Source organism: Melospiza georgiana, chromosome Z (genome assembly GCF_028018845.1).
Source record: "Melospiza georgiana isolate bMelGeo1 chromosome Z, bMelGeo1.pri, whole genome shotgun sequence".
Classification (NCBI taxonomy): Eukaryota; Metazoa; Chordata; class Aves; order Passeriformes; family Passerellidae; genus Melospiza; species Melospiza georgiana.
The window spans coordinates 45,559,577-45,572,259 of record NC_080465.1 but is presented as its reverse complement, the minus strand read 5'-3'; positions in this window follow the sequence as shown (position 1 = coordinate 45,572,259).

The following is a 12,683-nucleotide window of genomic DNA, read 5'->3' as shown; positions in this document are numbered from 1 at the left end:
AGGGCTGTGCCCAGGAGCTAGTGGGACTGCCTAGCATGGCCTTGAGGAGAGAGAGGAGAAAAGATGTGTTTGCTTGTATGTTAGGAATATGAGCAGTGGAGAAACTGCCATTAACATGCTTGCAGAACTGGATCTGTTCTCCCATCTGTATTTATCACAATGAGAAATACTATCTGTACTATCCAGTATAACAACAACAACAACAGCAAAACCAGCAAAAATAACAATAATACATCTTAGCCCAACTCTATGAGACTTTATTGCTTTGTCATTTAGTTTATTAGTATTATCTGCATTTCCAGCAAAACTAAGGCAGGCCATGATAATGGGGGAAAGAAGAGCTGTACCAATGGCAAAAGGCCAACTCCCGTATTACCATATTCCCAAGGCAAGGAATTTCCACTTTTCCACTGAAATCCATTTTTAGTTGTTTAAATATGCATTTTTATTGCATTATTCCATTATTTTTTTCTGAGGTTTATGATTTGTACAAAATCCACCATAAATCGGAAATATGCAGTATCTAGACCGTGTTAGGAACGTCCATGCTCCAGGAACGGATTTTATAGATTTAGAAATCAGCAATTTAGAAATTGCATGGTCTGGCTGCAGCAGAGCAGGTGCGGGACATCAGCCTTCCCCTCGAGCTGTTTCATGCCTCTGCCACTGCCTGTTGGCCAGCAAGGAGGGTAAATGTCACTTGGGTGCTGTGCTGCAGCCCACGCCTTCGTCAGGGCCAAAGTGCAAGCCTTACAGCCTGGCTCAAGAGCAGGCAGCATATTCCTGCTGCTTTCCCTGCCCTGCAAGGCGGGAGGCCTGACTGCGGCGGCACTGGTCAGCCCTGCTGGGACCCTGCTCCCACTGCTGCACCACAGTGTTTGCACAGGGTGCCCTGTCACAGCTGTCTTCCTCCAGATCCGGGGTCAAGAGGCTCCTCTTGCCATCACAGTGCTCTGGGTCTGAGGTGTGTCTGCACTTGAGGATTGGAAAAGCTTCTCTTTTTTTCCCTACAGGGTGTTTTTGTTTTGAAAACTAAATCTGCAGAGAAAAGAGAACACAGATTCTGCTACCGGAGCCAAGTCTTCATGCCAAATTTTATGATATAGCATATACACCTTCAAAGTCTCACTTTATTTTGCTCATTAAAGAATTATTTGCACGGGGAGGCTTTGATTCTGCATGAGTGGATAAACTGTTGTCATGAAATTTCTTTCTTTCTTTAACAAACTACTGTTCTATATGGAGTTGACACTGAATCTTTAATTACCCTACATACTCTTGTGACAATTCTGTATTGTGTTTTGGCCTAAACATGCCTTAATGTCACTTTCTTCTTTTACTATCATTTCACTTGTTAAATTCTTTTGCCTGGAAAATGCCACATGAACACTGGGGAGAAACACCTCAGTTATTTAAAAAATAAAAGTTATTTGAAGTGGAAGATTTTTAGAGCTGAACACTTATGCCAGGACCAAATTTCATCAAGAATTCAATAAGATACTATTTTTAACTATCAAATTGAAATTAGTTAATATACATTTTTGAAACTACTAGCACATGGATATACCAGCAGTTTTTCCAACAAAGATTGTTTAGCAACTGAAGTTAACAAGCAACAGGGTAGGATTATTACAAATAAGGAGAACCCTAAAAACATATATTTACCATCTTAATTTTGCAAGACTTGCATCCTCCTGTGTATTTTAGAACAGAACTTCAGTGGAGCTCAGAGTTCCGTGAACTCAACAAAGAATCTTACAGCCACTTCATACCATTTTAACTGAATATTTGAACTGCTCTGTTTATTTGATTTGCTGTTTGCTTATTGAATGATAATTTTTTGTGCATTCCTTCCATAAGGTCTTTTTCTCCTCTAAAGTTACAAAATACATTAGTGACATGTGTAATATGGTTACAGTAGGTGATCCTGAGTGTTCATCATTGTCCTTTTCTGGATCTCTGTGGCCTCTGCAATTTCTTTCTGCACGGCTCAGTGTAGTATCATTGGTGGAGGCAGTGGTGGAAACAATTTAATCCCATTTAGCTGTTGATCAAGGAGAAGAATGGTTTAGAAAGAAAAACATTTATCAGTGTTGAAAGACGGAGCAATGAAAGTAATGGTGATCTGTCTACCTTAGTGCTGCAGTCCTTCTTGAACTGAAGCTAGGAGAAGTAATAAACCATTGATACATATTTTTCCAGCAAATAAATATTAGAAATTATTTCTAATGAAATCGTGAGCTTTCACTTTTTTAATGAAGCTGAAGGACCAAAACCACTATTGTATCTTTTTTAAATCTGCAATAATGCCACTGCATAAGAGTGCTATTTCTTAAGGCATTTTCTAAAAGTGGTGCATGAATGAATACTGTACAGGCATCAGATTTGGAACAGAATTGAGGCTGTTTATTGTAATCATAAAACCTGCTTTCCTGTGTTCTAAAGTTGTTTTTTTTAAATCAGCCAAGATATCAGGTTACTTATAGTTACAAAAAAAAACCCCAACCAAACAAAAACCCTAAGTCCCAACTAAACAAAAAACTCCTTACTTGTTCTGCTTGCTTTCTTCAGCTGACCAAAAAATGAATTATTGTTCCTATATTACCTAAGCTGTATTAGCATAGATGGTGTAGAACTGTATTTTAGCCAATGTGAAAGAATTATCTTTGAATTTCTTAAGTAAAATATTGCTTAAATGGTAGATACATTCAGAAAAATATTTTACTGAACAAAATAGTACTGGATCTTGGGTAAAATTTAAAAACAAACTGAAGGGAATTAAGTAATGTCATGGTTTGACACTGGCCAAACACCAGGCATCCATGAGAGTTATTAGTTTACTTTCTCTGGCTACAGTTGGGCAGAGGATAGGGAAATAAAAATAAAAAAACGGCTCATGAGTTGAGATAAGGATTGGGAGAAAAACACTCTGAGGGCAAAACAGGTTCAAATTTAAAGGTATAAAGTATATTTATTATTAACAGAGAAAGAGGAGTATAATGAGAAGTAAAGCAAGCCTTTAAAACACCCTTTTCCCCCCAGCCTCTCCCTTCTTCCCAACGACAGTGGAGGGAGGCAGGACATGGGGATTTGGTTAGTTCATCACGGGAGATCACCTTCTGTTCACTCAGGATGAGGAGTCTTTCCTCTGCCATGCCGTGGGATCCCTCCCATGGGCAAACAGTTTTCCCAAAAACTGGCGTGGTGTGGGTCACTCTGGTGACCCACACTGGTGTGGTGCAGTCCTCTAAGGATAGGCTGCTCTGCTTTGGAAGCAAGGGCTCTCTGTCTCTACCTCTGGAAGCAGGGGCCCTCTTCCTCCATTCAGGTCTCCAACTGGATCACATCGCCCCTCCGGCATTCACCTGCTTCAGCATGAGCACTCGTCCTACTTTTCCCTCATGCACTTCATGCATTACAGGGCAACAGCCTGTTTCACCATGGTCCTCACTTGCAGAGGAATCTTGGCTCCAGCACCTGGAGCACCTCCTCCCCCTCCTTCTCCACTGACCTTGGTGCTGCCATGTTCTTTTCCCTCACATGTTCTCACCTCCTCTTCTCTGTCTAGAAGAAAAACTGCTGCTCATAGGTACCATTGCCAACAAGTTCCACAAATTCAGATTCCCACAGGATCCCCCAGTGCTGGGAAGTTGATCTCATCCAGGTTGGGTGCCGTTCCCCGTGTTTGCGCCCTCAGCCGTGTGGCCGGGCCAGCAGCACGTGAGCAGCAGTGGCTGCCGCAGGCGGTGTTTGACGCCTCACCTGCTGCGGGTGCTGGAAGGGGAAGCTGCTGCTGCCCCTGCCCTCTCTGCCCGCAGCACGGCTGGCCAGGGGCAGGGGCCAGCAAGGGGAAGCCATGGGCTGCACCAAGATGGCAGCAGCTGCAGCAGTGCATTGCCATGTGCTGCACTGGGGATGGTCCCCACCAGAGGCGCCTCGCCACAGCTGGACAAAAGCTGCACCTGCGCTGCTTTGATTTTCTTCTTAAATGTCATCACAGAGGTGTTATCAGCCTCTCTAACTGGGCCCATAGCACATTTATCTTCAAAGCCATCAGAGACTGGCTCCGCTGGACATGGTGGGACGTTCTGGCAGCTTCTCACAGAAGCCACCCCTGTAGCCCCACTTTGTCACTACCAAAAAAAATGAGGCTATGCCAAATCAACACAATTAATTAATTCCCTCTACTTCTTTTGTGTATCAATTAGTGGCCCTAACATCTGAATGATTAGCCTGTATTTTACAGTCAAAATGCATGGCACAGAAGATCTCTTAGCAAATGTAATTATACTTTCACCATATTGTGCTTAGCTTTAATACACTGAAAAAGCCCATTCCTTCACTGTTGCAGTCTAAACAAAATCAGTGCCTTGTGATCTATAGCAGTGTCTTGTGATCTGATCAATTTTCAATAAGAGATCTAAGCAAGACTCTTTTTTCAACTGGTAATAGAATTTAGAGATTCTTATTCTTTATTGCATAGACACCTATTACAGTAATTCTTAACTTAGTTTGAGGTACAAGTCAGCAGAAAATTCCCAGCACTAACAGGTGCTGCTCAGAGTCCCAGGATCCTCAGAAGCACTGTTTAAATGAGAAAACCCAACATACCTGTTCTGAAAAAAAAATCTTTATTCTGGAAAATACAAGATAAAATAATTTAAATTTCACGGTGCATGTATAAAATTTAAGTTAATGTTATTTTAAGGCATGTTGATTTTGAGATTTCTGGTTGAAGACTAATGTGATGTTCATACCAGGGCTTTTATTTGGCAACTGAAAACATTTTTGACTGAGATTTTGGAAAATATGAGCATCCTCTAATGATTTTACATTGGCAAGAGAATGGGCTACTCTATCACTTTTCCCATATGAAGCTATCTACATTAGAGAGTTAGTTATTTCTTAATGAATCTGCTATTTTTAGAACTTCTTTCAAGAACATTTTAAAGAGAAAGAAATCTAGACTTACATTTAAAGTCTGCCTTCAATCTTTGTTCTGTTGTATTTGCTGCACTGGTAGCTTTTAAACTTCTGCCTTTGCCTCTCTTCCCCTGCACTGTCAAACTGCTGCAGAGCACTCACAATTTTCTATGATCACTTGACATGTGTAAAACTGTCTTTCCCTTTTTGTAAAGCAACATCTTGTACTGTAGATGAACAAAGCATTGACGTCACAAAACAGTGTCTTTAGAAATGCTGTATTTGTACTCAAACTAGTTTTCATTCTGTATCAGTATCTTTTGTGTCTTGTGTTCTTCGCTATGGGATATCCCATCTGGAAAATAATGGTATGTATTGCAGAAAATAAAAGGATGAGGACAGGTTATTTTTAAGTGGGGTTAAATCAAGCTCATTTTATCACTGCTGTGGTTATGTTATGTTATGTTATGTTATGTTATGTTATGTTATGTTATGTTATGTTATGTTATGTTATGTTATGTTATGTTATGTTTTGTTATGTTATGTTTTGTTATGCTATGCTATGCTATGCTATGTTATGTTATGTTATGCTATGCTATGCTATGTTATGTTATGTTATGTTATTTTATGTTATGTTATATTATGTTACTGAAATCTACACAAAAATATCTGGGTGTGGAAGAGAGAAACAGCAAAGAATTTCTGTGAGTTATTACTCCCCAAACAGCATGAGGAATTAATTTTAACCTAGGTTTCTGTTATATAAATTGCCATCAATGGAAATGGGAAGCTTAGAAGACAACTGTAAACTGTTCCATGTAATTTTTAACTGCAATGTGACTTGTCCACTCTTTTAATATTTTTATCAGCAAAGTTTAACAAGTAGTGGTGAATGTTGAAGCAGAGAATTCATAGAAGATGGATTTTGCAGTGATGTTTTCTATATAGCAGCCTTCTTCAAAAAGATATTGTTCTTTAAAAATTGTCAGGTTCAATATATATGAAAACATTTCCTAAAAACAAAACAGACAAAAGAAACCACAAACAAACAAAACCCAACAAAATACTGTATTTGCACAGTATTTTTTCTTAAAACATCTAGTGAATAGATCTCTCTCTATATATAAAACACTTTCTCTGTTAAAATTTATGTGATTTAGTCAGCAAAGATCACATGAACTGAAACTCAATCTTTTATGATTCAGAAGTCAGTAAAGGAAAATGAAAGAATTGTACAAAACATTCAAAACTACAAACATATACATTATACTTACAAAATGTCTAATACTTCAGTTATATAAAAGGCTGCCAATTACATGGAAAAAAATTTGTGTGCAATATGATTCATCTGGCTGCCTCAACATATTTAACACCTGACTAATTAATTTCAAGCATTAGAAAACAACTAAAATATAACCCAGTTTAATTTTTTAACCTGACCATTGGGTGAATAGTATATCTGAGTATATCTCATTAAGTACAAGCAAAATATCCTTTATTTAGATGAACCGCATTTACTGTCCTGTTGTACTGACACAGTGGATTTTTCCTACCTCTGTGATGAGAATTGTCACGTGGCATAAATTAGCAGAGTCTTAGGGCCTCCTTAGTAACTGTACTTTCTGTAACACATCCAGCTCATGCCAGAGGAAGCATTTAGGAATCTTACTTCCCCTAAAATAAATGGAATTAAATGCCAAAATACATTTACTGGCTCTAGGTTCTAGCTTTTTGTTCAAAAGTCTGTAATTCATTTCAGCCTTTAATCCTCAAGTGGCAGTAAACAACCACAATGCTCTAGAAGAGCATTGTAAGGCCGAAAACAGAAAAGTACTGAAATAAAATTGAAGTCCTTTGCCAGAAGTTCCAGAGACCTGATGTTATGTATTTATTGATTTCATTAAGTGGAGTATGATATCTCTGTAGGTCTGCAGTTTTCTTTTTGGAATGGTGTGCTGGGCCAAAAGTGGTTATTTTATTACCTACCTCTTCTGTCCTCTCCTTATCCTTCCCTCCTCTTTGTCCTTCCATTTACTGGTCTCCCTCTTCTTCATAGTCACCTTCACCACAGACATAATAACTTTTCCCACTCCTTTGGTTGTCCTTACCTCATTTTCCATCAGACTATAATTTCTGCTCTTCAATAAAGTCCTAGGAGAAAAAAGCAAGTCACCCTGAAGAGAGAGACAGATGATGAAACAGCTGCAGAAGGGGTGGTGTGACTATTGCACTGTGGTGAGAAAGCATGGACATGGCAGCCTTATGCTTAACATGGTGTTCATCCCAACTGCATATCCCTGCTTATTCTGCAGAATGAGAATGCCCATGCTTTTATATGACTATACTAGTTTTGAAAATTAGTTCATGTTGTTTCATTTCCTTTTTCAGCTTACCTGTTTTCCCAAGACTAAGAGCACTGAATATCCTTCTGTTCTACTTGATAATATTTATTTTCATTTATATCCTTCATTTCTTCACAGTTGTACATTTACTTGAGAGTACATACTAACTGCTCAAATCCATTTCCTCTGTAGTGACCAACAGGTATTACTTTTTAAGTATTATTCCTCATGTTTCTCAATGTCAGCAGCTTCTCCCTACACTGTAGCCTTCTTGGTAGAATCCGTACTTACATTTCTTTCCTAAAGGACCACTCCCTCAGTTTTCAGAGTGCTGATTCTTCCATTACAACCCCTAACATCTACATCTCTAGAAGCCTATATGCACAGGCAGCATAACTGAAATTTGCCAGGACTTTAATCTGCTTCACACACAAGAAAATAAAACAACTATTGGGACACCTGCATGATATTTGGATGTGGTAAAACTGGCCTCTTCTCCACTCATTCCACAGCGGTCTGCTGGGACTGAGTGATCTGTTCCCAAGATAGCACTCTTCTTCACGGGAGACCACAACACCTCTGTTTATCACTCTGCTTTTCACCGTTCAAAGGCTGGTCGTTCCCTGAATGACAGCTAAACTACTTCATTCAGCTCCAGGAAGGTCTTCAGTATTCATTAGCAGCTAATCAATCTCCTTTTTACTGCAGTCCCCTAAATAGGAAAGAGAATGCAGCACTGATGCAGCACTGGCTCTGGGTGATTTCCCTCTTCATGCAATCATTGTGGAAAGAAAGGATTCATAGGACATTTTCTATATGTAGTTGAACAGAAGCAGTCTAATCTCTAGAAGCACAGTCACTGCTTTTAATGTTGGAATAAGGGACAAGACAGCTATACAATAATAATTTTGGCATCTTAAATTCAGTTTTTATTCCCCTAAGAAATGCTCTTTTTGCAGTGAAGCTTGGTTATTTATGATTTCAGTAGCTAACAGTGAAGAAGAGGCTCATGCCTCTTCTTTCATTGGTGAGGAATGATGGCGGAGATCTCTGAGATGTTTGCTGCACTACTGAGATTTTCAGGACTTTTCCCTTCTAAAATCAAGCAGTTGAGAAAGAGGGGTGGAAGGACAAAATGTGTATTGTGGGGGAGGAGAGCAAGGGAAAGAAAGGAGTGTTTTCCACTGAACATCTGAGAGCAACTATTGCATTTGCTGAGACATCATTATTTTTAACTAGTTCTTGAAACTTCTAGGATGGTCACTGTTTGGAATGCACAAATGAAGGAAACTGAGCAGTTAGGGAAAGGAGATCTGCAGACTGCAGCTGGGAGATCTGCAGACTGCAGCTGGTTGTTAGGAGCAGAGGAGTTTTAAATGCCTACAAGTAACCCTGCAAGTCATACTCCCTCAGCTGCTGCCTCTTCCGTAGCTTTTCACATTAATGGCATATTAACCAGGCAAAACAAGGAGATTTACTGGCTGATGTTCCCTTCTCAGTATTGCCAGCACAAGTAGTCCATAAAATGGGCAAATTGAACACTTGCTCTGTTGCTCTTTGCATGTATCCAGCCAAGACATTTAGGCACTCAGACAAAATGGTCCTGGATTTTATCTGACATGTCACATCACGTATCACCCTTGGAGTCCTCACTGTGTACACTGGCATCTGCACTGCCTACAGCAAACTGACTTTGGTACGTCTTTCCATGACAAAACCAGCCAGGCTTCTCCTAATGTATGCAGCTAAATGAAGGATTGCTGGTAATCTATTTTTGTTCTTGGAAGTAGATTATGATTTTATTTGGCATGGCAATAGAAGAGCAGGGCAAGTGCTGTGAGCTGCCTATGGCAGCCAGACATTGTGGTCTTCAAGGTCTAAGGTCCTTCCACTGTATGAGGAGGCTGTTCATTGTGAGGGTCTGTAAGTGCCCTATGAAACTCTTGATGTGATTTCTGCTGAACAAGGAGATGAAAATGGCTTGCTGTGCTGTATTATGAGCCTGTAAGGTCATAATGAGGGAGTGAAGTTCGGGGGCAAGTAGGGCCTTTCTTAAGTTTCCTAATCATTCCAGCATATTCTCAGCTTAGGAAAGGCAGGAAGGCAGTAGCTCAGGAAAACATTATGCATGCCTCATTTAATAAGCTCCGGATGGGTAGGTAGACTTTACCTTATCTCAACAGTGAGTACATACTAAAACTGTATCACATGGAATTAAGGTGTTTCAATGTACACAGCGTTAGTGTACTTTTCTGATTCAGTGTAAACAAGCCCTTAGGTAATGGATCTGGAGACAGATGTAGGATCTTATTTCGATTAGCAATATTAGTGAAGGCAATAAGCTTGTTTCTATGAAAATATCTCTGCATTTGAAAAAGCAGATCCTTATATTTAAAATCTCTGTGACAGTAGCATGTATGTTAAATTACCTGACTTTCTGGCACATTACTTACTTTTCTTGGACATATGTGTGATTCACATAGCTTTTGTGTCTATATATTTTCATTGACATTTATCACCTTAAAATGAAAGAGGAATTAAATCTATGTCATAAGCATTTCACACTGTAAGGATGAATGATTGCACTTTGATATTTGTGCACATACGTATGCATATACATATGTGTATATATGTACATGAGACATTGATTTATATACATATATGTCTCATATAATATTTCAGATTTAGGCTTTCCTGGGTCAATTGTGTGTGTGTGTATGTATGGGTATACACAAAACTCTTACTTGTTTAATGATTGTATTAACACATAAAGACATGGCTGAACTAGAGGCAAAGTAGTTTATATAGTAGAAATAGATATGTGATGGAAAAGAACACAACCATACCCTGGCAATTTCCCATTTCTTCAAAGTATGACAAGAAGATATCTGCATAGTTCTAAAATGCTGTACAGCCCGACAAGAACAGTGCCATTAACATTTGAATGTCATAAAAAGCAGTTTATGAATATTCACATCTTAGAGGATTTCTCTCCCAAAGGTCTCTTGGTTGTGCAGGGGCTTAATTCAAGATGGTTTCTGTCAAAGATAAAGAAAGAACTTGAAACCGGAACAATTGTTTTTCTCATTTAATACAATTTTGACACACCTAAATGGGTGGTTTTCAGATGAAGGTGCCTACTACTCATAAAGAACTGTGGAAATCATAGGAGAGAGCAACGAAAGCTTGGAAATATTTTAAAATGTATCCCTCATACAGGTAATGGCATCATGTCATTAACTACTCATGAGAAAGTATTTTAAAAGACTGTGCCACTAAACCTTACCTAAACTTCTCCACAGGTTTTCATTGCTAAATTAAGAATTCATTGCCTTTTGTGTAGTAGAAATGACCATCACCTTTCTATATTAAATGGCTGGCAAAAAGTGACAATATAAAGTACCTTGCAGTCAACAAACTTCAGAAAATTAGCCACTATACGAGATGCACTAGGAAAAAAGTCTCAGAACTGCCTTGCAAGGAGTAGGCCTTGCATTTGAATTAACCTCCCAAATAACACCTATCAATCTAATAATGCAAAATGGAAGACCTCATTGATAAAATACTCCTGTCTATTGCATAATACTCAATGCTGATATATATGTACAAAAATCCTTTAGATAATTACAGCATTAACACTTCCTTGAAGACTTTTTCCCATATCTGTTTTTAAACAACAGGTCCAGAGTTAAACTTACAATCCAAAGCAGACCTCCCCTGTACTAACAAACACTCATTAGAATGAAACCTTGCTGACACAGCCTAAATAAATTTCATGAATACTGACAAATTTAACATGATTGATATCAGTGATCAAAAGAATTAATGGAAATTAATTTTTTTGGGCTTTCTTCGTACTCTTTAAAATGGGATATATTACACCAAGTATGACACATTCTCATGAGAATTACATGCATAGAACTCATCAATTGTTATTCACTGAATAACACTGAACTGGCACAGATAAAACACAGCAAAGGGTAGAAGAATAATTATTTCATTAAAAAAATAATCCATCTCTTGCACAGATCAGGTACCAACAAGGGACCTCCAAGTCATGTTTAAAAAATAATCCTGGGAACTACATTCTTCATGGAGACAGTAGCAACCTTATTTTTAAAGCTGACAGTTCTTGCTGATTCATCCTCTGTACATTAGTGTTAGCAGCTGTTTTCTCCCCAGTGGTTTAATTGATTAAAATAATTTTATATCCTAAAACCAATTCATCCCACTTGTATTTAGTTTGGGTTTTTCTCCTTCTTAGTTCTCATTAATAATGTCACTCAAGTCAAAACATTTTTCTCCATTCCTAACAGTTGATCTAATTAAAGGTATCACCTTTTCTACAAACTTTGTCTAAATTTAGATCCCACAGTGTCAAAATTCATTGAAGGTCTGTCTCACCTGAGCTGAGTGTGGGTTTAATCTGAATGTGTGCTGTTTTATCACTGCAGTTGGAGATATGCTCTTGGAAATGGGTTGAGTCGATGCTGTCATGATACTCAGATGTATATTCTGCCATATTGCTGATAGCATAGTTAATCAGAAGCTATGCATTTTCACTTTAGTTTAAGAAAGTAAAATATTTTAAATATTTTTTCTAAAAATAGAAATAATTACACCTCTAGACTAAAGTGCATTTCTCAAAGTACTTGGTAAAGCCAAGCTCTCTGTTGAGCACATTTGCTTGCTTGTAGGAATGGAAATGAGTTAATAGAGAATGTTTTCAATTTTGCGGCCTGGAAAGTGACTATTTCCTTACTGATGGGGAATAATGCTCTAGAATATACCTGCCATGTAAAAATGTATAAAAATATCCTTTGATGGAGGAAAACAGTAGATGAAACCTCTGAGTTAAAACATAAAAAATTTATTGTTTACGTCTACCCAGTCTTAGAACATAGGACAGATATAACTGAAAAAAATACCTATTTGAGATTTTAAAAAATACTCTGAAACCATTTTTGTCAAAGGAAAATTAAAAAATATCTATAAGGTTTCTATAAGGTTTTCAGTGATACTAGTGATATTAAAGTGCAATTTTTAATATTTTGTTTGTTCAAAGGGAAAGGGATATAATATTTGTAAAAGGAGAACATTTTAGCACTTAGAACTATATAATTTCTATTGATTGTGTGAGGAGGAAAAAGGCAAAACAAATGTAGAAAAGGGGATCTGAAGACTTCATAAAGAAGAAAAATGGGGAAGACAAAATTATTCTTTTTTAATTGAACTTAAAATTGAATTTCATATGTAATGAAAGAAATCTGCATTTGCTCTAACAGATTCTGAAAAAAGTAATTCTTTTCCCCAAAGTAAAAAATATTTTGTCATGGACCATATTTTGCAGATGGAAGACAAAAGGATTTTTTAAACTCTCCTAAAAATGGTCCATGGTGGCTTTTCTAGAAATCAAAA